We start from the raw sequence: 24276 nt of genomic DNA, 5'->3' as shown, positions 1-24276 counted from the left end.
TAGCCAAGAAAATTTCCATAAATAGGTTTCAGGTAACCAGCTACAGAGATCATACCTTCACTGTTTCATGCCTGCAACTGACCTAACAGCTGATAAAAAGCATGAGGTAGGTAGTTTTTAATCACTTTACTTTCAGATAAAAGTATAAGCATGAAGGTTGAAACAAGACCTTCCACCAGCCATTTCCATTCTTTAACAGATCACAAGGACTTTGTTGGTTTTATTTTGTACTATAATAATTGTCTTACTATAGTAATCTCGTGTTCATAATCTGCACAAAGAAGGGGTTGTAACACTGACATTACAAACGCAGGACTGGTACCCTAAGAGATAAAAAAGTGCCCACAGGTCACTCCTTAGACAAGAGAATATTATGCCTCAACTTTGTCACATGCAGTGGAACAGAAACCTACCTTTAAGAAAAGCATGACTACTCACTGTTATTTAATGAAAATGTAATGGCATTTAAAACCATGTTTAATGAAAATTACATTATTTTCACACAGGAATTTTTTTTCTAGAAAGAGACAGGTGTGAAAATAAGTACCGTTTCCCCATGACATGGATGACATACCTTGAGCATCACAGCAACATTTGAAATGTTCCCTTTATCTCTCCCTTTGATTACTACTCCTGCCAAATTAAGATGAGCCCTGGAAACAAAGCTGGATTCTTTCACACTTGCATATCATTACTGATAACAACAGTATTTAACAACTACTCAGCATATTCATTCTGGAAGATGGCTATGCCCACATAACAGAGCAGGACTGGCTCAAAAAGTTGCTAGTCTTAATTCCTTGGATTATGTGTTAAAACAGAATAAAATCCAGTAGGAGTCAAACCAGTTTTTTCAGAGAATAAAAATATTACATGGAATCCCCAAATCTGCAATTACAGCAATATACAAAGAAAAGAAATCAAACCCAGCAAAATGTATCTCATTTTCCTGATCACAATCATGTTACTTCTAAACTAAAAGACTACAGTAGGATAACTTGTAGAAATACAAAATAATGACAAACAACTGTCCTCGTAGTGTGCCCAAAGTCTAGGTTTGCAAAACTTCATTTCTCTCCAGATAGTGCTCAATTTCTTCTTTAAATTAAAAATAGTCTACCACTTTGACTTATTCATGAAACCTCCCAGGTTCTGCATAAATCAGATACACCTACATGCATACACAAGTCATACACAAGTTCTACTGCATGTACTACCATATCTAATAGAAAATAATCAATTAATAACAGTTCACTAGCATATATTTATACTAAACATTTTTTCCCAATTCAGGTAAGTTCCTGTATGAATTTCTCATAAGCAGTTTAGAAAAATCAGGAAAGACTGCCAGCACCAGTAAGAAGGAAATCCACATCCTTGATTACTGAAGGGGACATTTTGCTTCAAGGTATTTAATTTATTATATAAAATTGAATAAATGCATTGTTTCTGCTATTTCAATTTTATCAGTGGAAGGAATGCAGTGGCACTGCCAGAAACTTCATCTGGGGCCTCAAGACTGAAGACCCCACCAACCCTGAAGCAAAACTCTATTACTGAAGAACCTGTGCCACATCCTGCCAAAAAAAAGCAGGAGCAGTCCTTTGTCTCTCAGAGCTGTACTTCATGCAGTGAAGAGAACATAGACAGGCTGTTCCCTTTTCAGCCCAGCAAAACTACCCCAAGCAGCACTCTGTGCACAATAGACAATGACAACATCTGTGTGAGATCGGAAAGAACTGCAACCACCCACATCTGCAAAATGAGAAAAAAAGGAAACAACATCAAATGACATCTTCTGTAAATAAGAATAGACCTTACATCGTGTCAAATGATAACTGTTTCACATTACCAGCACCTGGTTGCCTTGCAAATTCACAATAAAATTTTGATTGTGGCTTAAGAAAGGGATCACAGGACTCTTGAAAAGTTAAACTGCAACAAGTACACGGACAGCTCTGTGCTCTGATGGGCTGCTTTGCTTTATCTTACCTTCCCAGAAACCTCACTGCTTTTATCCACTTGTTAAAAGACACCATGAATGACATTATACAAAACTCAGGCTTTCTTAGACATGCATTTTATTTCACCAACACTCAGGCATGCCAAACATAACAAAATCTAAGGTCCTCAAAGCATTGGTGTCACGGCCACATTTAGAAATCTTAAGTGACGTTATAAATCCAAATGGACTGTCAAACAATGTGGCATGCAGCCAAATACCCAGGCATTTAAGCTGGACTGACAGAGCAACTGACACACACTCAGGCACACTAGGACATTCGGGCTTTTGATAACAAGAGATAGTAGTCCCACTGTTTCAGATAGTGTATAATTTCCAGCTCTGTCAATGCAGCATGCATCCATGCAGTTTGCTTTATGTATAAGGCTTTACATTTTTTTTTTTATTCACTGCATTGACCACACAATCAATTCATGTCCAACTTAAAACTAGTGTGTTCCATATATAAGATTGTTTTTTTTAACTAAGCAGATAACACTTAAAAGCATTCCTCTGTGAGGACAGCCCTCTCGCAGCAAAAAAATGCTGCAAGAACAAATATAGAAGCATGATAAACAAATCCCTCTCTTTTAGTGAATTTTAATTCTCTAAAGAACAGATTCACTAGCCTGGAATATGCTCTCTCTTGTAATTGTTAACTTTTTCTTATTTGAAGGGTCAGAAAATGTGCTACCTATGTAACAGAAATGTGTGCTACGGTTTAAAAACTGGTTACTTAACAGTAGAAGGGATTTCTTTGTTGTAGGTGGTGTGGTGTGGTTTGGTTTGGTATTTTTTTTAAATGAAGCATATTGTAAGATGCCTGCTTGGCTATTTTCAAGAAAAATACCGGTACAAGAAATTGCACAGTAACGCTCATGACCGCAGTGACATGTGCAAAGCGTTACTCCACAGACAAATGAATTACTGGCACTGAAGTCTCACCGACACAGGCTTTTAAAGCTATAATGAAGGTAAAGGAATACTAGCTGTATAAGCAAAGACACAAAAGCAAACTCAGCCTTTCTGCTTATGATATACCATGAATTACCACAACATAAAAAAGTTGTAACTTTTTTTCTCTGCACAGAAGTATAATCCATAAATAAAGCATCAAATGAATTCAAGCACTCATACTATTCCAGCTCAGGAGAGCAAACGTCCACCTTTTCCCCCATACAAACTGCTGCTTAAATAAGGTACAAAAACCCCCTACGTTCCCAATTTTGTGAAACAACCAGGTACATAAACGCAATTTCTTATTCTATTGTAGGCCTCACAGTTTAAGTGCACTACATTAAGTCTTCAGCTAGATCTTGTTGCCTTGTTTACACACCAAGAGTGACTGCTGCTAGTAAGCTCCTAATGAGGAGGAAAAGAAGAGGAAAAAACCCTTCAGCCACTTCTTGGCTACAATTGCATGTTAAAAAAATCCAAACCTAGTGAAAAAGCACATGTTAACATCCCATTAATATGCACATAAGAAGAAAACTGCTGAAGATCAAACAAAATCAACATAATTTTAATAAGGCCAAATAATTAATGGTAAGGTTCCCCAAGACAAATGAGCCAACCCAACAGCTAGTCACCGCCAACGGGTAGGTCCCATTCCCCAGCTGCTCCCAGCACTGCACTCCTTCCCCTGCCTTTACGCCAGGGCCAGCTGACCCATCCATCAACTGATTCAACTCACTAAGCTATCAGAAAACTAACACGTAAAAGGAAAGTAAGCAATGAGTAGTGTAGGGAATGTAGAAGAAAACATCCCTTTGACCAGCAAGTAGTTGTGAATCAGCTCCCCCATCTCATGATCTCACCATCGGGGCACTTCATGGTAAGGCTGGAGCTGAATCAACAGCAGGACTGAAGGGGGAAGGTCACTCTCCATCAGTTATTTTGAGTGGTCTGACAATTCGCCTGAATGCCCAGTGTGCCAACTGAACTCAAAATGGCAGAAGACAAACCCTCCCCCCAACTCCCCGCCCCCAAAACCCAACCCAAACAAACAAACAAAAGACTTTTGAAAGGTTCTTAGACAAACACAAGTACAAGGCACTCTCAGCTGTGAGCTAGAACCAGCCCAAGAAAGGGAGGAGAGGAGAGGGCTGTGGCAGGTAGGAGGGAAGGGCACACCACCTCCTCCTCCAGGTAGAGGGAGGCTGCCAACCTCTATCCTGAAATCAAACTATGTGTCAATTACATTCAACAGAGTTAATAACACATAGGAGATTGACTTAAGCAAATACAGTTAAATAAGTTTGTAAGTCAACAAAAGGCAAAATACCTAGATTCACAATAAACAGTTGGGTCTACTCTGTATACAGAGTTTTAATTGACAATTTGCCAGCCTATTACTGACAAAACATGCTGCATCTTGCTAAAGAGAGGCATGTTTGTATTAAAAATACAATGCAGCGAGTGAGTGTTTGTCCCAATAGAACTGATTTCCCCCCAGAACCTGTCCTTTTGTTGTATGCCTCTTGGATTAACAAGATCATTACGCCAGTATTGAAAACAGTAATGTAAATCAGTGTTCATCAGGTCTTACTGTTACAAGCAGCTGTTAGTTCAGCTAGAATTCACCGCTGTGAAGTCTGGTTGGAACAATAAAACCAGAAACAGATCAAGAAATGATGCATTTTTAAAAGCACTGCCTCACTCTCAGACATGCCCAGCATCCAGAAGGAAGACTGACAGCCATTCCTTTGATCTGAGAACCATTTTTTATGCAAGCTATCATGCTCCTTGGAAAAGAATACTCAAATACTTCAAAGCCAGAAGCAGACACTGTATTAGCTATTCAGCCCTCTTGTACAAGATTATAGAATTTTACTGGTTATCAGAGTATTTAGCCAGACTTAAGTTACTGACTGTACTTTCTGTAAGTACCATTAACAACAAGAGCAGCAGCTGCCCTGCACTGCACCGGGGCACGTATCACAGCTGGCATGACAGGACAGCAGCCAGGTGCCACTCTGAAGCATCCGAAACACTACTGCCAGCTCACCGCTGCAAATTCCTGGCTATAGCACATCTTCCTGAAAGGCCTTACCACTTCTAATTGCGGAAGTATAGTGGACCAAAGGCAGCATCCATCATTTCCTTCAATATATTATTTGAGTACTCACATTCATCATTAAAACATTCTTCCACGTCTTTCACGTGCTGTTGTCTACTACATCTTTCAGTACCCTGGTTCTGGATATGCGGTTTCCCACTAGATTAAAGAATTTTCTAGAGCCTCAGCATTGTACCAAAATAATTTTTCAAATTTCTTTTTGATATGCTAAACAAATTGAAACATGACAGCCTCTCATCCAAAATACATGTCTAAATAGCATATTTATTAATACAAACTCACATGCAAAACCTCCCTATCATGGAGGAAATGAGACTGATAAAGAGCAGAAGCCACCCCTCAGTCTATTTCAGGGCTTCAGCATGAACTATTTCGTATAAAATGGCTTTACCTGCTTACGCATGCCATAACAGATGGCTATGGTTGTAAGTGGTAATTACTGGCACTACCAGCTGGCAAATTTATTAAGAGTACACTACAGCTCTAAGGCATTCTTGCTATCCTCTAAATACTTCTGCACATCTTTTCAGCATTTCTTCCAACATAACTTTAAAACATGGATAGAAGGACTGCATCAACTGTCTCACACATAAGAAATAAAACTTTTGACATACTAAATGGCTAAAGCAATCAATGATCTATTTGGATCTGTTGTGATATTTTGTGAGGAACATAATTTATACATACAAGTTTTCTTGCAAGACAGGCATGTTCATCTCATACCTGGCATGTCCCACCCACAACTGAACACTAGCATCTTCCTTAAAACTCACTATTAACTTGTTCTATCAAGTCTGCAGCACACAAAAGCTTTAATCTGATTCAAAAGCAGTTTCACAACTCTGCAGAGTTATTTGTGGTGTGACCCACTTAAAGATTAAAATGGAAAAAAAAAAAATCCCCTATCTAAGAATGGTAACTTAATTCAGAGAAAAATGAAAATTGTTTAGAAAAAAATTCTCTGCTGTAACAAGGATGAACAATTAAGTGAACAAAAGATCAATTAAATGGATTCAGAAAAAAGGAAAATTGGAAAATAAATTTCTAAGTAAAAATGAAATACATAATGTGAGATACCACTTACAACCATAGCCTTTCTGAAAATTTCAAAGCAATTAAGACCCCAGCAGTCTCCCTGCTTGTTTCTTTAGCGCCAAATGCCAGCTGATTCCTTTCATTAAGCAGGCTTCTCTCTTGCCATTCAATTACTTTACTGACCCTTCTGCCTCTTCAAGAGCAGACTTCTCCAGCAGACACCTGCACCATGCTGCGGGAAGAGAAGGGCAGCTACTGCTATTAGGCTCTAGTAGCTGACTGCAGCCCCCCAAAATGTTATACTTGTACAGTATTATATTCATTACAGTTTAACACACAGCTACAGAGCTTTTGCAGAAACTTAAGTAGAAATTGGTTTTAGATAAGGGTGCTGCCTTTAAGGGGCTTCAGAGATCCAGCATAAGCACAAAAGATTGTTAATACTAATGCTTAGTATCTGAGATCCCAGCTCTTTCTCCATATTCAGGGAAATCTTATGACTCAGCTTCTTTCCCTGGTGGACTGTTTAGAGTTACCCCACCCATTCATTTCCCCACAAACCTTACTGCTATATTGCAATATGGTATACAGACAAGCATATAAATGCCTCACCCAATCCTTGGTAATTATATTTTTAAAAAAATAATAATCACGAGTTTCACCACAAAAAGTAACTACTATCTCTAACACACTGCACACAAAAAAGAACTTACTTCAAACTTCAAGAAAAGTTGTCAGGCGTTATGCCCACTTCTGGCCAGGTTGAAGCTCAAATAATTTTCGCATAACCTGGCATTACAGTCAATCCTCTGTTGGCTCAGATGCCTTTACCGCATCATCACAAAACCCAGAATATTTGTTACATGACAAAAAACACTGCAATTATGTACGTGCCATTCTACCCACCCTTGGAACCAAAAATGCAAAGCAAAAGAGTCTCCTTTGTAACTATTTCTATTCCTTGGTAAACATTATTCCGATTCCTTTCCAAAAGTTTTCTCTTTGCATCAGATTTCTGGTATACACCTAAGGGTTAATTTTGAGAGTGAAGAAGTGGCAAAAGGGGAGGCAGAAAGTACGCTGCAGTTTAATCTCTGACTTCATTTCACATAATGCAATATGGTCTATAGTTAACATGTTCCAACAACTGAAGACAGCTGTATGGATATCAGAAAACCGCACAGGCGAAGGACAGGAAACCCCAGTAGAACCACAGCATCAGCATTTAGTTTTAACCAGAAAGCTGGTGCAATGGACAGAGGAAAAATAGATTATCTAAAACATTAATTAGTTATGTAAAGAAGGAGAATGAGAATCATAAGTACTAGCACAAGATAGGAAGGGAAATGCACGTGCGCTTTTTGGGCATTTTGTTTTGAAGAGAAGTTGAGAACAATCAAACTGCAATCAAACTGAATGGTCCTGGGATTGCTCCAGGTGCAATCCTCTAAGGTGCAATCTTCTTTAGAGATTATTCTCTCAATAAACAAAAAACTACATTCAATAAAGCCATTCTCTAGAAGCACAAGTAACAAAGCTAGGGGAAAAAAAATCAAAATGGATATTTACCAAAATGTAGCTTCGATAAGAACAGTGTCATAGTATTACTTTTAAAAATAACATTTAAGAAAATCAACAATATTTTTCCCATGGTTCCTTTACTTCCTTTGGAGACCAAATTCTTTGGCCTGCTAGAAACTTCTAATGTTCAGCCTAAGTTTATCTAAGTTCAACACATCATAGCTCTTCATCTAATTTATCTGAAGAACAACAGATCTTTAATAAACATAACCTACAAAGGAACAAGATCACTTAAGGAACAACAACATTGAAGCACGAGGTTAATGGGCTCTAAAACAGTGATCCCAACGTAGCTCAGGAACATCCTAAAAATACTGCCTTAAGAACTGGGAAGATACATCAAGGAGTATCCATCTTCCCTAACTGATTACTACTGGCCCCTGCCATAGGCAGAATATAACAAATTACATCAGTCTCTGCTTTGACGTATTACACCTGTGAAGGCTGCCCTTCCAAAATAATCCATTTGGGAGTTCACAATTAAAGACTATTTATGTTAAACTACTGTACAACTCACCTCAGTCCCAACAGCCTTTTACAAACTAGCCGAGATGGCATGCAGTCAAGCACAGCTTAATGTCTCCGGGTTTACTTCTGTGCATTAGCTTGACATAACTAGGGCTGAAACCCAAAACCAAAAGGCATAGCAAGCTCCGCTGCAAAAAGATGTCAATTGGTCAGACTCCTGAGAGGTGACTCTGAGACCACAGATGACTCCTCAATTCTGCCATTTTTACCTCTATTGAGAGATCTCATTGGAATGAAACAAACACTAAAATGTAAATTATTCTGAGATAAACTCTCATGAATCCAAGCTGATTCTTGCTACACGAAACCAAGATAACTTGGCACATTATTCAATGATTACATATTTCCTCTGTGAAAGGGAGTTCCTGACAAATAACCTATGGGAGTTATGTACTGAGTCACAGAGAAAGCAGGAGCGGGCAATCAATAAATGACTCGGAAACGTGACCCCACGATTACTGTGAATCCTTTCCTTCTAGTTCATTACATCCTCATTCAGGAAAAGGAAAAAGTTGTTCAGTTAGGTTTTTTTTCCTTAAATTATCTCTTACCTAGTACAAGGAGCTGACGTGCAGGCAATATCTGAACTGATCCATAAGGTCATTTGACAAATTTGCTTTCTGTCAAACTATTTTTTTGCCATGGTCCCTGGCAATTAAAACACAGCTTTGATAACAATACAAACGGTTTACTGACACAGTTCTGTTGGTAAATCCTACTAGTGCAGATACAGCTTAAATTAATAAAAAACACAACCTCTGACCATAATAACTGCAACTGTGCTAGGGCTTTACTGGTTAAGTACCTTTATTAACAGTGCTCTTTCCTTCCCACTGCCAACTAACATCAGTACCACCATAAATCAAGTGTCCGATTTTCCCAAGCTAGCTGTGTGGAGGTATCTTTTATCATGGAACTTTCACCAAGCTTATCCTCAGATGAAAATCCCTACTTCCTCTTGAGTACGCTGTACCAAGGACAACGTGCTAGATGGGAAAACAGCGCAAAGATCAGCAAAATCAGAAGCTAGCCAGGAGAAACTTCTCTTTTTCCCTAAATACTCAAGATCAAGAATTAGTTTCATGGGCATCACTTGAAACAGGGGGGAAAAAAAAAAATTCCACACATTATAGGCCAGAACACACCGATAATATTCAGACATACATCTCATTGCTACCAAGACACCAGTGTGTTTGTAAGAAATAAACTTATGAGAAGTAGCTGGCTGAAATTTAGCCTGAACAAAACTGCCATGGGTTCAGGAAAGAGAAAATATATTGATAATATTATCTCCCTTTTCAACTAAACTAGAAGTCATTACTGAATTGATGATTAAACTGTGTGCCATGATAATAAGAAATAAACAAACAAGCAAACAAAACCTTAAAGGATAATTCACTGCATTCTCCTAAGAAAAGAACCAGCCATGGCAATACAGAAATTCCACATAAATAATTTCAAGATCACAATATACCTAAAGCGGCTGTAAAAAAGTGTCCTTTACACAGTTCCCTCAAACCACCTCTGTTTCTCCTACTAGTTCACATTTGGTCTAAATCTTCAAAGTCACTAATGGATTCAATTTCTGATACGTAAACCACATCGCACCTCAACTGCCAAGACAGGTGCGTTCCTTTGGGGCAAGGCAGATCACAGAGCATAGAAAGATACATTTAAGGGCAGAGATGATGTATACAAGGGTTAGGAGAACTATCCATGGCACAAACCTTCAGGAGAGATGAGGCGAAAGCCAAGCACCATACCACTGTATTTTCCTTTTGTAGCAAATATTTTGAGACAGAGGGAGAGGAGTTTCAACTTAATCCTGAATTCCACTTCATGCTAAAAAATGCTATGCAGCATAGCAATCAAGAAGGGGTAATGATCTAGACTGCCCCCCAAAATGAGTCTAAGCTCTTGTCATGCCAACCTAAGAGTCCTTCTGATGATTCACAAGTTGCCAGTCCAAAGATCTAAGATACAGCAGGATACGTCAGCATACACACTCTGAAAAGCCAGATATTCCTGAAAAACCCACATGAAAGTCCTCTTCCCTCCTGACACCACCTCAGAGTTCCAGTTACTGAAAGTTACTTGTACATTAAATAGAAATAGAATAGAAACAATGTGCCAGATGCCTGTGGTGATCCATCAGATATACATACATGCTACATTTCATCTCTCTTTCCCTTTTGGGAACGCTTGAGTTATCTTTACAGGCAGATCCCATCATGGCAAGCGAAACTTCTCTGCTTCCATCAGAGTAACAAATACAAGAAAATAACAACCTTGGGACAGGCAGGTAGAAGGTCCTAATCAAAAGTTTAACATTTAAATTTATTCCACCCAAAACTCACAAGAAAATACCTTACAGTTCCTGCTTGCTAGAACTAAGACAAGTTGCCCAGAAGTTTCAAAAGGCATTTTTGCATTAAAAAAGGGGGAGGCAGGGCTAACACCACAGCAGAAAGGTGCCTTTCCAAAAGGAAGATTTTCCAACTGATTTTACTTCAAAGTAGCTAGCAATAGCTGTTGTAGATGTGATTCTCCAAGGCAGAACAGCCCAGAGAGTTCACAAAACGTAACTAAAACTAGCACTGTTGTTATTTTCTATATAGGAGTCAGCATCTATCCTGCAACACAGCTAGAGGTCCAGAAACAAAAAATGTTTGAGAGCTACCATTCTAGAGACAGCAAGTAAAAAATGAGGCTTGTAACAAGAAGCAATTCATATTAGGCCAACTAACACAGTGGAAAAACTGAAGCATCTCTGAAGGACAGTTCCTTTATCTGATCTGCTAAGAAGAGTTGGACTGGAAAAAGGAACTATCGAATTGTTTCGCAATACTAAAATAAGAGTTCCTAACTTTCCTCTAATGCAATTACTGTGTAACACTACCAAGAGAAACTTGAACAGTACCAGAAGACGTTATCTTCTCTACAAGTTTACCCAAGGAATGATCACACATCACCTCTGTAACTACTGAAAAAATCATTCCCAAGGACCGAAGATCTTCCAAAGGGCGGACACCAAGCTCAAGTGGAAATGCTTGCATTTTAGCTGATACTTATACTCCTACACTGCGTATTACTAATTATTTCAACTATGTCGGTATCCTGTCAACCCCTTCTCTTCCTTAGGGCTTTGTGGAAAAAACAAACTAACAAAAAAAAAAAACCCAAAACCAACCTTTAAACTTACTAATTGGTGCACCAGCTTAACACTAATTATATTTAAATACGGGATTCTAAAAATTACTTTGATAGGAATTGAAAACAGTATAATGTCATTGCTTTCTGCATCACCAAGAGGCTTCAATAAAACAACAGCCCTTAAATCAAACAATCAAATACTCTAGAAATAAAAATTTGCAGCTACCAAAATTCACAGACTTGGTAAACTCTGAAGTTACTCAAAAGCTTTAATTGTTTAAAACAAATAAAAATCTTTTCTATGTTAAAAGACTTGTTCTAATTACAAAGGGATGCCAAAAGAAATCACAATTCTCAAAAAAAATTTCTATGCTGGAGTTCCATTTTCAACAACAAAAGTAATCAACATATCAGGAAAAAGCTAAATTTAAAAGGGGAAGGTAAGGTTATGCTTTCAAGACTCTGGTTTAAAACTATAACCTAAGGTTTGACTGCAGTCAAAATGTACTACTGGTTATAAATTCTGTAAAATAATCCGCAATGGTATCTTTAAAAATTCTGCAAATAACAAAAATAAAATGCATGCAGTAACAATTTTGGAATCTGATGAACCACCCATTAGATACAGAAGTACATCAGGGGACTTCACAGAATTCAGGTATCTACTAAAATAATTTTTTTCACTACTAACTCAAACAAGATTTAAATAAACTATGTGAAAGACACTATACTTTAATGCTTTTCAAACTATCCAGATTTCCCTTTTAGCTGCTAAAATACAGATTTTAATTTTCCCATTCACCATCAAGTAGTTTAGTTTGGTTATCTAATTTAGGGACTTGATGAAAGTCCAGATTTTCTCAATTTTTGTATAAATCTCAGAGCATGAATCCACAACACTGAAAGTTAGAGTACCATAATAAATAGAAGTGATAAGTTATAGAAACTTCTGCTGTACTTACTAAGACTCTTCAATGCTTGTAAGTAATTCTGAAAGTTAAAAATAACCCATTTAGAGAGGAAAGATTCTGTATTTCTGGCCAACAATCCTTCTCGTTGTTCGTGAATGAGCTCAAGAATGGCTAATTCTGAAACACAAATTTGATACTGTTAAGCCCGCAACCTACATAAATACATGAGGGGCAACTGCCGATGCCAGAGGGAGAGCAGAACTACTCTTCAGACTCCACTCCACAACTCAACCGCAGCAATGCTGAGACCTTATTCAGTGTGATTCCTAACAGAAGCAAAAAGCCTTGCATGGTCAGTCTCAAAGGAAAAAAACATAATCCATCTTCTGTTGGATGACACTATAAATCTATGCCTATATCACTGTTAACACTTTTTATTTATACATATGCATACACACATAAATATAAAAAAAGTTCCCTAACAAGAATGAAAGCTCACTAAACAGGGTTAATTTCTCTTTAAGATAGATAAAAATGTATATATACAGGTAGGAAGGAATAACTACAATCACCAGTTAGAAAGCTGGCGGGGTGGAGGCTGTTTTTTCCAAGTTAAAGGCATGAAGAAAACTGACATGCAATTTGTTCACAGAATTTAAAACTTCAATACATTCATAAGTTTGTACCATGCACAAATGCCCTGAAGTTTTTGTGACTTTTTTTCAAAATATTCCATAACCCTGAAATAAAGAGGCTCTTTTGGATCTAAGAATGTTAATGCTCTCACCATAACACATGGGTTAAGAGTAACACCAGTCAGACTGGACAGCTATGCCAGGACTCTGCCCAAAATGCTCTGTGAATGGATGCAGTTCCTAACAGAAAAACTGTTTACTCCAGCTCCACCCTATTACAGAGTTAGCAGAGTTTAAATATTGCTCAATGTCAATTATAGATGTAAAACGGAACTATGTTAGTCAATACCGATGAGTCAATATACTGCTTTTCTTAGAGATTACAAATCTAAATAATCAGGTCCAGAACAGCACTTGTTTAGAAAACGTATAATGTTTTCAAGAAGCTTCCTTCGTTGTCAATCATCATCTATGAAATCCATGGGAAAAGGCTATTCCACCTTGTCGCTGGAGCTCGTGTTTGCTTTCAGACCATATTTTAACACAATTTAACTTCTCGTGTTCAATTAGCAAGGCCCTCAAGTCCAACACCCAACACTTTGAGATTTAACGTTTTCTAATTACCTTGATTATTTTAGTTTTTCTCAATTGTACTTTTTTTAAGAGAAGCCTTCATTCATTCCACTGACAAACTATACCAGGCTACAAAAAAGACAGATTTTCCATAGGAACTTTTCCTTATTTGATTTTGAAGTTGGAAAGCTTGCAACAACACAGAGGACAGCAAAACCAGGTCCCTCAGGCAAGACTCTCAAGTACCACCCTGGACAGCAGAATTCTACCCCCAATCTTCCTTTCTCATTAGGCAAGACATGTTAAGTACCCACCCTCTTCTGGGAGCCCAAAATGAGATTCTGAGAGTAACAACTAATACCATGGCAGCAATTCAGGTGCCTGAATGACGAACAGCACTGCAAATGGACTAGAACAGCACAGCTGGTCTCCAACTGCCCCTTCAGAAAATCACTAACCTCCTACCTGTCTTGGGCAGATGCCTTGGAGCATCTAAAATAATACTAGGTGTCTATGTTTAGGCAACTGAATCTCACATCACGAATGGATGCCACTGGAAAAAAAGCTTTGGAAGTACAAGCTCTCAAGTGCTCCACCAGACAACACACACAATGGCACACACTCAAACACAGGAGAAAATTCTCTGTGCTTAAGCATCATTACCTGAAAAAAAGGGGGAGAATCACCACACTGCTGAAGAACACTGTGAAATGTACTTTCATTAGTATCTGTGAACCAATGAAAAACTCACAAGGACCTGAATACTCCTATCTTCAGAGAACTAAGTTTTATGCAACAAAGCAAAAGACCGAATACCACATTGTGACTAAACAAGTACACGCAAGGGATGCCCCTTCACTGCGCGTTCTCTTGTGCACTGACAGAACAAAAGGTCCTACTGAAAAAAAAAAAATTAAAACAATCATATAATCAAACTTTTAGTACCAAATCAGCATAAGCAAAGTGAGCTTCTGAATATTTGTTAACTTCTGAGATATTAACTTCGCTTTCCTAGTATTTTTCTAATATAGTACTGAGCATATGCAAAGTCTTTATCAAGAACTGTGCCTCAACTCTCTCCCCTACAAGGTATCTCTTTAAATTCCTCCATAAAGTTTCTCCATCACCACCAATCTCCAGTCAGAAGAAACTTAGGACTTGAATAGCAGGTGTTACAGGTTAGAAGAACGATGTATTCATAAACTGTGTGGGAGAGACTTCGCAGTGCTCACCTGTGTTACACTCAGTGCACGACTGTATCACTAAGGTCTCATTTAGGTAGAATAAAACACATTTTCTTTTCTAAAATCTTACTTCTCTGTGAACAAACTTTTCTTTTGCTTTTTCTTTGTCTGTACATGATATCCAATAAAGTCAAAATGTTATATGCTGGTTGATTTTATAAACTGTTAAAATACATCAGGAAAAAAAAAACCCAATCTTTTGACATATATTAGGAATGATAAGGAATATCATCTACCAAAGCAGTAAAGGGCATACTTCACATGTAACAGTCAAAGTAAAAGGTAATGACACAAGTGACTTTTGCCTCATTTCTACAACTGTAGCAAAAACTCTTGAAACTGCTTACCCAGAGGAAGAGATCAGAGACTCCATTGCAGCAGGATGCTCTGAATGTGTGCCATCAGCACACACATCTACCACACCATACAAGATGCTACTGATAATTCAAAGTCTACAGATTTTTTAACCTCCTCAGCAGATGAGCTGGGAAGCTGGCGTGGCTCTCAACAAATACTTGAAAAAAAAAAGGTATCCGTCCATGGTAAGCCTTTCCAGGTGAGCTCTTGTCCAGGAGAGTAAAGAGAAAAACAACAGGGAAAGTCGCACAGTCGACTTCTGCCTGGCAAAATCCGAAGTGGCACCAGACACAAAAGCTGGCCAGCAAGACAGAGGGGCCTTCCGCAACTGTCTCTTCAACAGGCTTTCTACATATTTCTGTGCACTAGCATGCTTTACTTAAAAGTGAGTAAATAAAAACTTTTCAGAAAGGAATTTCTTCAGATGTCAGATGTTTGTCTGGGCACCTCTAGCAGCCAGAAAAAGATTATGCATTCCACATTTCTGGGAACACTTCTCTATTTTTTCTTTATACGTTTTAACACAGATAACTTCAAAGAAGATAAGGCATTTCACACACACAAACGACTGAACATAAGTACTTCTCACAATCACGCATATTCAACTCCCTGAAAAGTTGACATTCATTCAATTTAATTTATAGCCAAGTTCTATCTTAGCTATTTTTAAGTGTCACATTTCAAATCTTCCAGGGTTTGCAGTTAAACTTTTAGTTACATTCTTTTAGTAAGAAAAATGAATTTGTTATCAATACAAATTGATAACCCCCCCCACACACAGACAACAGGGTACGGATCAAAAGCAGCACACAGCAATTTTTCACTGATGCAGCCGTTTCACAGTGAAACACTCAACAGTATACCTGAGTATTTTAAAATAACTCCAAGTAGTAACTCCTAAATAACTTCATCCAAAGATGTTTCTTAACTTAGAAAAACATGTTACATTAACACTACAGTTCTGTAGTAATTATAACTTCTCAGTTTTTGAACTGTCTTGCTATATGTAACTTTTTAGTGATGAATTCTCTGCTTTAAGGGGAGGGAAGAATTACAGAGCAAACAGATCTTTAGAAAGGAACTAGGTATTTTACTAGAAGTAGCAGATTTCAAATAAACAGAAAGATTAGCTACAACATTCAGCGATTTCCCCCAGAACTTTATGCCCTTGTGGACAGGCTTAAAATTTGCTTCCTTTTAGCATATTTAAAGTCCACAGTCAGGAACTTTTTATAGTGTCTTTTGACTATATGAAGTATTAGCTAGAATACTCAAAACAAGGGAGTTAGAAAGCAAATTGCAGTTGTTTATTTAAACCTAAGCAATTTACTTTCTAAATTGATGTTGTCTGAAAAAAGCAGGCCATGAAAGCTGCTGAGGAAGGACCACAGTTATTCCTTTAAACACACAGTATTTTGGCTGCTCTCAGTTTGGATTGATCCTGAAGTAAATCCTTTATAAAGTGTATTTAAACAGGGACAAATAAATGTACCATTTTATCAATAAGGTGGAATAATGAAAGCACATAAATCTGCTCAGGCTAAAGAAAGGCCAAACTCACACGACACCAGTTTAAGCCTTAGGTACTCCTGAAGCATGCATTTAAAAGCCTAGCTCAAGTCCGTTAAAATAATTCAAGACAGCCTCATCTTCTAATTTAACCTTTGTATTTGCACTTCGGGGGGGGGGAGGGATCTCAGCATAAAGTTTCATGTTCTAACTGAAGACATTCAGCTTCCTTCTGTCTCACACATCTACATCTTGTGGTGCAAGAAGCATGATACTGAGAGAAGACACAGGGAAAGAGAGCCCAGACATAAGGGAATGAGAGCTGAACTTGCAAACAATGCAGACTAATAAACACCCTAAATTAGACAACAACCTGGGGAAGTAGCATTTTAAAAGTTCTCCTGTTAGAACAGCACAACCTTGAGCACTAATAGCAAAAGGAATTTTTCATCTCGCTTGAGGTTTATCTACAGCTACAAAAATACAGTTACAGTGAACACTGTGACTTAGGATGACTGAACAACTAAAAAGGTTTTTGTCCAACGTGATTAATATCTGGCTTCAGCTTGCACCTAAGAAGTGGTAAAAATGCATGTAGCCCACTGTTTCCTTACCAGAAATTGCTACATTTACAAGATTTCAACTGCACGATGTAGAAAATACAGTATTCAAAATTCAACTCATTTTTGCTTTGCACATTATTCACATAAATAACTGCAGGCTGTTGCAGTACTATTAATTTTGAAGGTGCAGATGAGTCAAATCTTATTTTTGATAGAAAGCTGCAAGATGCCTCCAATTAGACAAAGGTAATCATACTTTAATAGCTGCTCTTGTAATTAAACCATATTATAAAGTGTCAGGGGTACAGAAAATCAGGGCCAGAAGGGAATTCAAAAGGTCATCTAGGCTCCTTCCTGCCCCCTGCTTCAAACCAGCATCAACTATTAGAGCACCATTCCAAATCTCTATATGCAGTACAAAAAAAGACATCATTTTAGCAAGTGTCTAAAGCCTCTAAGCACATTACAGAGATTATCAAAGCTTTCAAAAAGATTTTACACAAAAATTAAGGCTGCAAACATCTCATTAAAATATCTGCAAAAACTCAATACAGAATTGATTCGAAGGGAGGACACTGGTCAGTAATTCTAATATTCACAAAAATGCCATAAAAAAACCTAGAAAGTACAGCATGTACAACGCAACAGGAAGGTGTCGTTCGACTACCGTCCATTAACAAATAAGAGACTAATGCATTAGCTTCCACGATAGAATGCGAAAACAAAATCCCTCCTGAATAAATGTTTCATAAAAGCAATCAAGGAATTCCAAGAGTGGAGTTTTCTTAATATTATCACACCCCACTGGGAATACACATTTGTCTGCGCTTGATAATACCCAAAGAGCATAATTATCTCTCAAAGACATATTGTCACAAAGTATTGCTTAACAGGCACTTTTATTTAGTATCCTTTATCTGTATAAATACATGTATCTTAAAAAAATATGAATTCTGTTTTACAATTCTCCATCTACAACCATGCATTAGATGCCTACTGAACGCATCAAAGTTTCAGAACTCCGCACCAACATAAGAGAATGCAATTAACTTGAAAAAAAAAAAAAATCAATGCTATCAGCATTTAGAAATATTCAGCAGCATGTTAGTCCATACATACAAACTTACATTACAAGACCTTTATTCCGCTTGCTCCCAACACGACCAGACACAATCTCCTCCTGTAGTAAGGTACTTTTTCTGTCTGATGAAGAAAAGTCCCCAATGACATGTATATCCCACTATCATCGAGGTTACAGTTTAAATACAAGTAAATTTCAGTCAAGCATATACTAGCTGGCTGACTCAACAGTTTCTCACGTCACAAGACAAACATGAAGCTAATTGTAAAATACAATATTCTTACAACAGCGAGTCCGTGACAGACAGAATCCTACCATGACACAGTGCCATGGGGCATCATGCCATTCTTACAGATCACATAAGCTGTCAGTTCATACAGGACAATTAAAAAAAAAAGAAAAATCAAGTTATTTCTGATTCTGAAACAGGCACCATGCTTATTCTAATTCTCAGAATATTTCTGGGCCTTTTTTTTTTCTCTGCAGTTAAAGGCATGTGCCACATCAACAGGTATTAGGTAATGGGTATTAACTCAAGGTACACAGTGTTTTAAATGGTAAAAATCTATTATTTAAAAGCTTAGATGCCAAGGCACAAGCTCAGGATGTTAAATTTCCTCTGACAGTATATGATTTTGTGAGCTCTTCGTGTTAAAAAGGAAGACACATTTCCTGATGATGAACTACATTGCTGAAAGGGAAACACAGGGCCTTGAATTAGTTTCTAACAGGTAAATTTAAAAAAACACACACATGCAGAACTTTACAATATTTTGATGCTAATCAAATTTCTTTTCTGATCTACATTTAAACTGTTCTTCCAAGCATTGTTAATTGCCTCACTGAAACTAAAGCGCCTAGGTCATGTAATTTAATCTTTGACTCATCATGCAAATTAAATCACACCATTCCCATAAGACAGCATATAGGTTTTAAATAAATCCTATGGCCCTACACGATCACTTACTAAAAATTAAACTTTTTAAAAAAAAAAAAAAGATACATCCTAGTTTCAACACTACTAGTATTTCACAGATGTGCAAGAAAAACCAATGAAAAAAATATTTTTCTTTTATGGAACACAGAGATCATGCTGTGTCAGCTTTCTATGGAGTAGTTTGCAGAAGAAATTAGGATCTTGACAGCCCTCACATACGGCTATTTCTGCACAGAAGCCTATCAGGACTAGGAACACGAATAACAATTGTAGGAAGAGGCCTTAGACCTGGACACCGAGAGGACTGCTTAAGTTAGTGCCTGCTCCGCACCTCCAATCAATTCATGCCATAAAGGCCATAACGAAGAAGAGGTTTTAACTGGGTGTTCTCCTCACCAAAAGGCTAACTCGGGTGACGAGTGGCCACCCGCGCTTCCCCCTGCCGCTTGGCTGAGACAGGGCATTCCCCTCCATGCCCATCCCAGGAGGTGCCGTGCAGCAGCGGCTGCCTCCCACCCCAGAAGCCGCTCCGTTCCTGCGGGCTGAGGTAAACCCTGCGCAGTTTTGCATATTAACTCGTTACCCGGCTACGGCATTTGAGGAACTTCGGGATAAAAGGCGCTGTCGCACCAGCGAAACGCAGGCACTGGTCTGTACCCCTCCCCTTCAGACTGCCTCCGGCTTTTACGAAACCTGCGGACACCACCCCCCCAAAGGGCACAGACCCCGCCGTGAAGGCACTACCAGCCGGGAACGGGCCCCCTCCCCCGGCCGCCAGCGAGCCCCAGGGAGGCAGCGCCGCCTCCGAGGCCGATGTGGCCGGCAGGACGCGGCCGGTCCCTCCCCGCACCGGCCGCCGCCGAGCGGGGAGACGGGGCCGGCAAGCGGCGGGCACCGGCCGGGCCAGGCCGCGTTCTCCGGCGGCCTCCGCGGCCCGCAGGGCCCGGCCCTGCCCCGAGCGGCCGCCCCGCACGCACCGGCCGCGGCGGCGCCGCCTCCCGGCCCGGCCCCGCGCCGGGGGCAGCGGCGGACAATGCGCGTCGGGCCCGGCGGCCTTCGCCCCCCCCCCCCCCCCCCCCCCGCCTCACGCACCGCCCGCCGCGCCGGGCCTGGGCCCGACCCGCCGCCGGCCTTCCCCCCCGCCCCGCCGCCTCGGTACCTCGCTGCGGAGCGCGGCCTCCTCGGCGGCGTGTCCGGCGGGGCCTGCCTGGCGGCCCGACCGCCCCGGCTCCGGCGGCTGGCGGCGCGGTTCCGGCGGCTGCAGGCAGAGGCGCGGCGCGGCCCCGGCTCGCCCGGCCCCCTCCCCCCCCCCCCGCCCCGCGCTCTGCTGCGTCGCAGCGGCCCTTCCCTCGCCCGGCGGCGGAGCGCGGCGGCGGCGGCGGCGGCGGGCGGCGGAGCGCGGCGACGCTTCCGCCCGCTGCCGCACGCCAGCGCCCCCTGCCGGCGCGGAGGGCCGAGGGCGGCGCCCCCGCGGTCCTGCGCTAGGAGTGTTTCACGTGTATCGTTAGCCCTTCTATTATTGCTTAACTTTTATCATATATTACTGCTGCTAGTCTTTGTTATTATTCTTTTGTTCCTTCTTAGTACTGAGCATTCTTTTCTTTACACTGTATTATTTAGCATTCTTTTAATACTAAATAATTTTAATAATTTTTACTTCTTGTTTTTCCCCCCTCTCCTCTTTGCCCTAACCTCCTGCAGACCCTTTGCACCCTCTGCACTCGCAGAAAACTTCTTCCATGGCGCGAACCTCGGGGCTCAGATGTGGGGCTGTGACGCGGCATCGTGCCTTGGACTTGGACTTCAGCCGGCCCCGCGCGTCAGGTTGCCGGTGAACTATGGTTCAAAGGTTTTCTGCTAGTTCCCATCGCGGCGTGGAAGGGCTTCGGGCTGTTTCTGTATCCCTGGTAGGTAATACTCAGTCTCGCCGTGACAAATGCAGATTAGCCTGGATCGAAAAAAGCACACATCTCTCCCAGCACAGATCAAGTCGGTATTGTCCATTACTGCAGTATAATACACAACATGATTTCAAAGGAGAAAAATATGTTTTTATGGAACAAGTCATGAATTTCTTACAAGCCGTGAGGTGAAACCTTGCCCCCGCGGCTCTGATGCATTAGTGCTGTGCAGCAGTGTGGGACTTGCTGGCCTGGTTTCCCGAAGCATCCTTAAGCTCCCCATGCTCTGCTGCACTGTACAGCTCCAGCTGACAGCTTCTCTATTCAGCTGCTTTTTAATTATGTGTCTCCACGTCCCTTTCCTGCACTTCCCCATCACATCGCTGGGGAGGGTTTGGGTCAGGCTCTCGATGCCGTCATTTTTTCCTGCGGCAGCATGTTGCTGCTCTGAACTTCACGTGTCACGGTTGCCTTGTCTGCTGTACAAAAAGCAAGCGGCACTGGGTGGGCAAAGCTGCCTCCCGTCCCACAGGCTCCCACCAGGACGCTGCACTGGACACGGAAACTTTTGCTGGGTGGCTTGGAGAGCTAGGTACGGATGAGCTGAAGCTCCTCTCACCTAGACTCTGCTCACAGTTAAGCAAGCTCATGTTATACAGAGTGAGAAATTACACTAGCCACGGTGAGGTGCCTGGGCGGGTGAAAAACAAAAGCCATTTCTGTAGCGACACCTGAATTAGTGCAGTGGGGGTTACACAGGGTGCTGGACCTACACACTCCCTGGGGACTGCAGGGTCTTCTCTCTTCCCCCACACCCGGCAGTCATTCCCTTCCCCCGAGCTGGAAGTTTACCAAATTTTAAAAAAAAAGAAACTCAAAATGTAAGCAAAAATAGTCTTCATACCCAGACAACAAATACCATCCCCAGCTGTCCCAGAAATCACAGCGGTCTGGCAGCGCTTGGGTGGTGTGCCCGAGCAGCGTGCTTGGCCATTGTGCTGCCCCACGCGTTGCATTTTCAGATGTATATCCCGTGTATTCTGCTGTGTCTTTTAGCAGCCTGGCAGCAACCTCCAGTATTTCACAGTCTGTCTTCTCATCTCTGTGAGATGGATTTTTACTCCTGGACCCTTTGCATGTCACCGCTTGCAACATCCCATTGGCTTTGCTGCCCAAAGTCCCCTTGTTCTCCTCCAGCTTCCACCCTGGTAGCTCCCTGGGTTTCACTGCGACGTCCTGCGGGAAACGACTCTTAACAGCGGAAGAACAGGTTGATTAAAGGCCAAGTAAGATTCCTGGTGCCATCTCTGATGTGGAAAGACCTCACGGAACATGTGAAATGCTCAGCCAAGAGGTCTTCTGCATGTGTGGCACTGCCCATGTGAATCAGCTTGCTGTGTGCTATGGCTTGGACGCAGAAGAATGTTTCTAACCACACTTGCAACCGTCCCGGTGTAGGACAGCATGGAAGTGCAGAGGAATTTGCACTGGGCGGTGAGGCTGGGCAGCTGCAGCAGTGCTGGTTTGGTGGGGATGCTTCCCTGGACTGGCACCGTAGGCTCCAGGTCCAGCCTGGCAGCGTGCCGGTGCCACTGGGGGCTACCCCAGCCAGCCCTGCTGTGGTCAGCACCTCACCAGATAGGACATGCAGGTATAAGCAAGTGTGTGTACATATATAAACATATTTTATATATATATAAAAAAAGATGTAAGAGCAAGTGTGTGTGTGTATATATATTTTTATATATATATTTATATATATATTTATTATATATATATTTATATATACTTGCTTATATCCCCCATATATATATCTTGCTCTTATATATATATATAAGATATAAGAGATGAAGCAGCTCTGGACCTGGAGCAGGCAGGGGGACACGCTGCCTGTGAAAGGTGACAGGGCCTTGGGGAACAGCTTGCCGAGCTTGCCTGGGCCCACGGCATGCAGTTAGTGAAACATTGGCAGTTCATATATCTCGCTTGTGAGCTGGGAATAATTGTTTTCAAAGCCAACATGGGAAGGGTGTGTGTGTGCCTGTGTTCAAATTGTTAACCTGTAATTATGCTGAAAACATTCAAGTTTAAACAGATAATATTCAGGGTACTGACTAGAGAGAAGAAGGAATTAAAGGCAAGCGCCAGTACAGGGACTCGACACCAGCTCCTGAAAAATAGACACTACTGCCTTACAAATGACCATTGGAAAAAAGATCATGCAAGTAATGGGTTCAGTGCAATTACCATTCCCATATGGTATATGGCAAGGAAATCCGCGAGCAGAGAGAGCATGCTTTTTCTAAGCTCGTAGAAGCAGGAATTAAATTCAACGTGTGAGAGAGCTCGTAGTACACCAGCAATTCACTAATTCCCAGCCACGACTGAGATAGCCATTGTGAATTAATTAATTCTTGCAAATTAGGACATGAATAAACATGATTAAAAAATCCAAGTTACTTCACTGAAAAAAAAAAAGGTAGTTAGAAAGCCAAGTACTCAGGTGGTTTGCTCAGGAGGGACAGACAGCTGAATGGGATCCTAGGGCTTTTTGCTGCTGGTTTGAGGTCCCAGGGAGCTCTGCAGCTCAGGTTCAGCTTTTCTAATCACCATCCTGCACCAACAAATGGCAAAAGCGGGGAAAAATAATATGTCATCCTGTGAAATCAATCCTCCTTCGAGCAGCTCTGTTTTGCTCACCTCTTTTCGTCCTTTGACCATACCTTACGTAGAGCCCCCGTGCCCTGCACGGGATGCCGGGTCCTGCATGGCAGCAGCTGGCTCTCCAGGAGCAGCCTCCCTCAGCTCTCCTCGAGGCCAAGGGCGGATGAAGGCAGGGAGGCTGCCAAGGGCACCACGGGCTCCTGCGGTTCAGCCGAAAACCAGGCTGAGCCAATGCATCCTTGCAAGAGCATCACACTTGCAGGTTTCTTTAAGAGAGTGGCGACACAACTGCCTCTCAAATACGATTTTAAAGTAGGTCCCCAGCAGCCCTGGAGTTCTGTGTCCCACCCCATCACCAGGCATCAAGGCTTATTTCTTAATCCCTCTGCTGCACCTTCCTCTTCCTCAGTACTTCACGCAGGGGAAGTAACTCATCGCCTGGTTTATCTTTTCTCTTTTCCAGGGCTGTGATGCAGTAGGACACGCACGCCCTTTCTCTTTGGAGGGTGTTTCCTCCTCCCCC

At 41.1% G+C, this 24276-nt stretch overlaps 1 protein-coding gene across 3 annotated transcripts in view; it reads right to left on the bottom strand.

Moving 5' to 3' along the window:
* CAB39 (calcium binding protein 39) overlaps positions 1-20383 on the bottom strand; it is a 44312-nt gene extending 23929 nt beyond the window's left edge. For 2 of the 3 annotated variants that reach the window (XM_075716621.1, XM_075716625.1), the window contains exon 1: positions 20348-20383. The gene's annotated coding sequence lies outside the window, so the exon portion shown is untranslated. Of the gene's footprint in view, positions 1-18297; positions 18374-20347 lie in introns of all 3 variants that reach the window. The other variant, XM_075716622.1, reaches the window with a different exon arrangement.
* Positions 20384-24276: the final 3893 nt, after the last annotated feature.

This window comes from Pelecanus crispus, chromosome 9 (assembly GCF_030463565.1).
Source record: "Pelecanus crispus isolate bPelCri1 chromosome 9, bPelCri1.pri, whole genome shotgun sequence".
Lineage (NCBI taxonomy): Eukaryota > Metazoa > Chordata > Aves > Pelecaniformes > Pelecanidae > Pelecanus > Pelecanus crispus.
The sequence above is the reverse complement of the archived record's forward strand: the minus strand, read 5'-3'. Positions and strand labels throughout refer to the sequence as shown.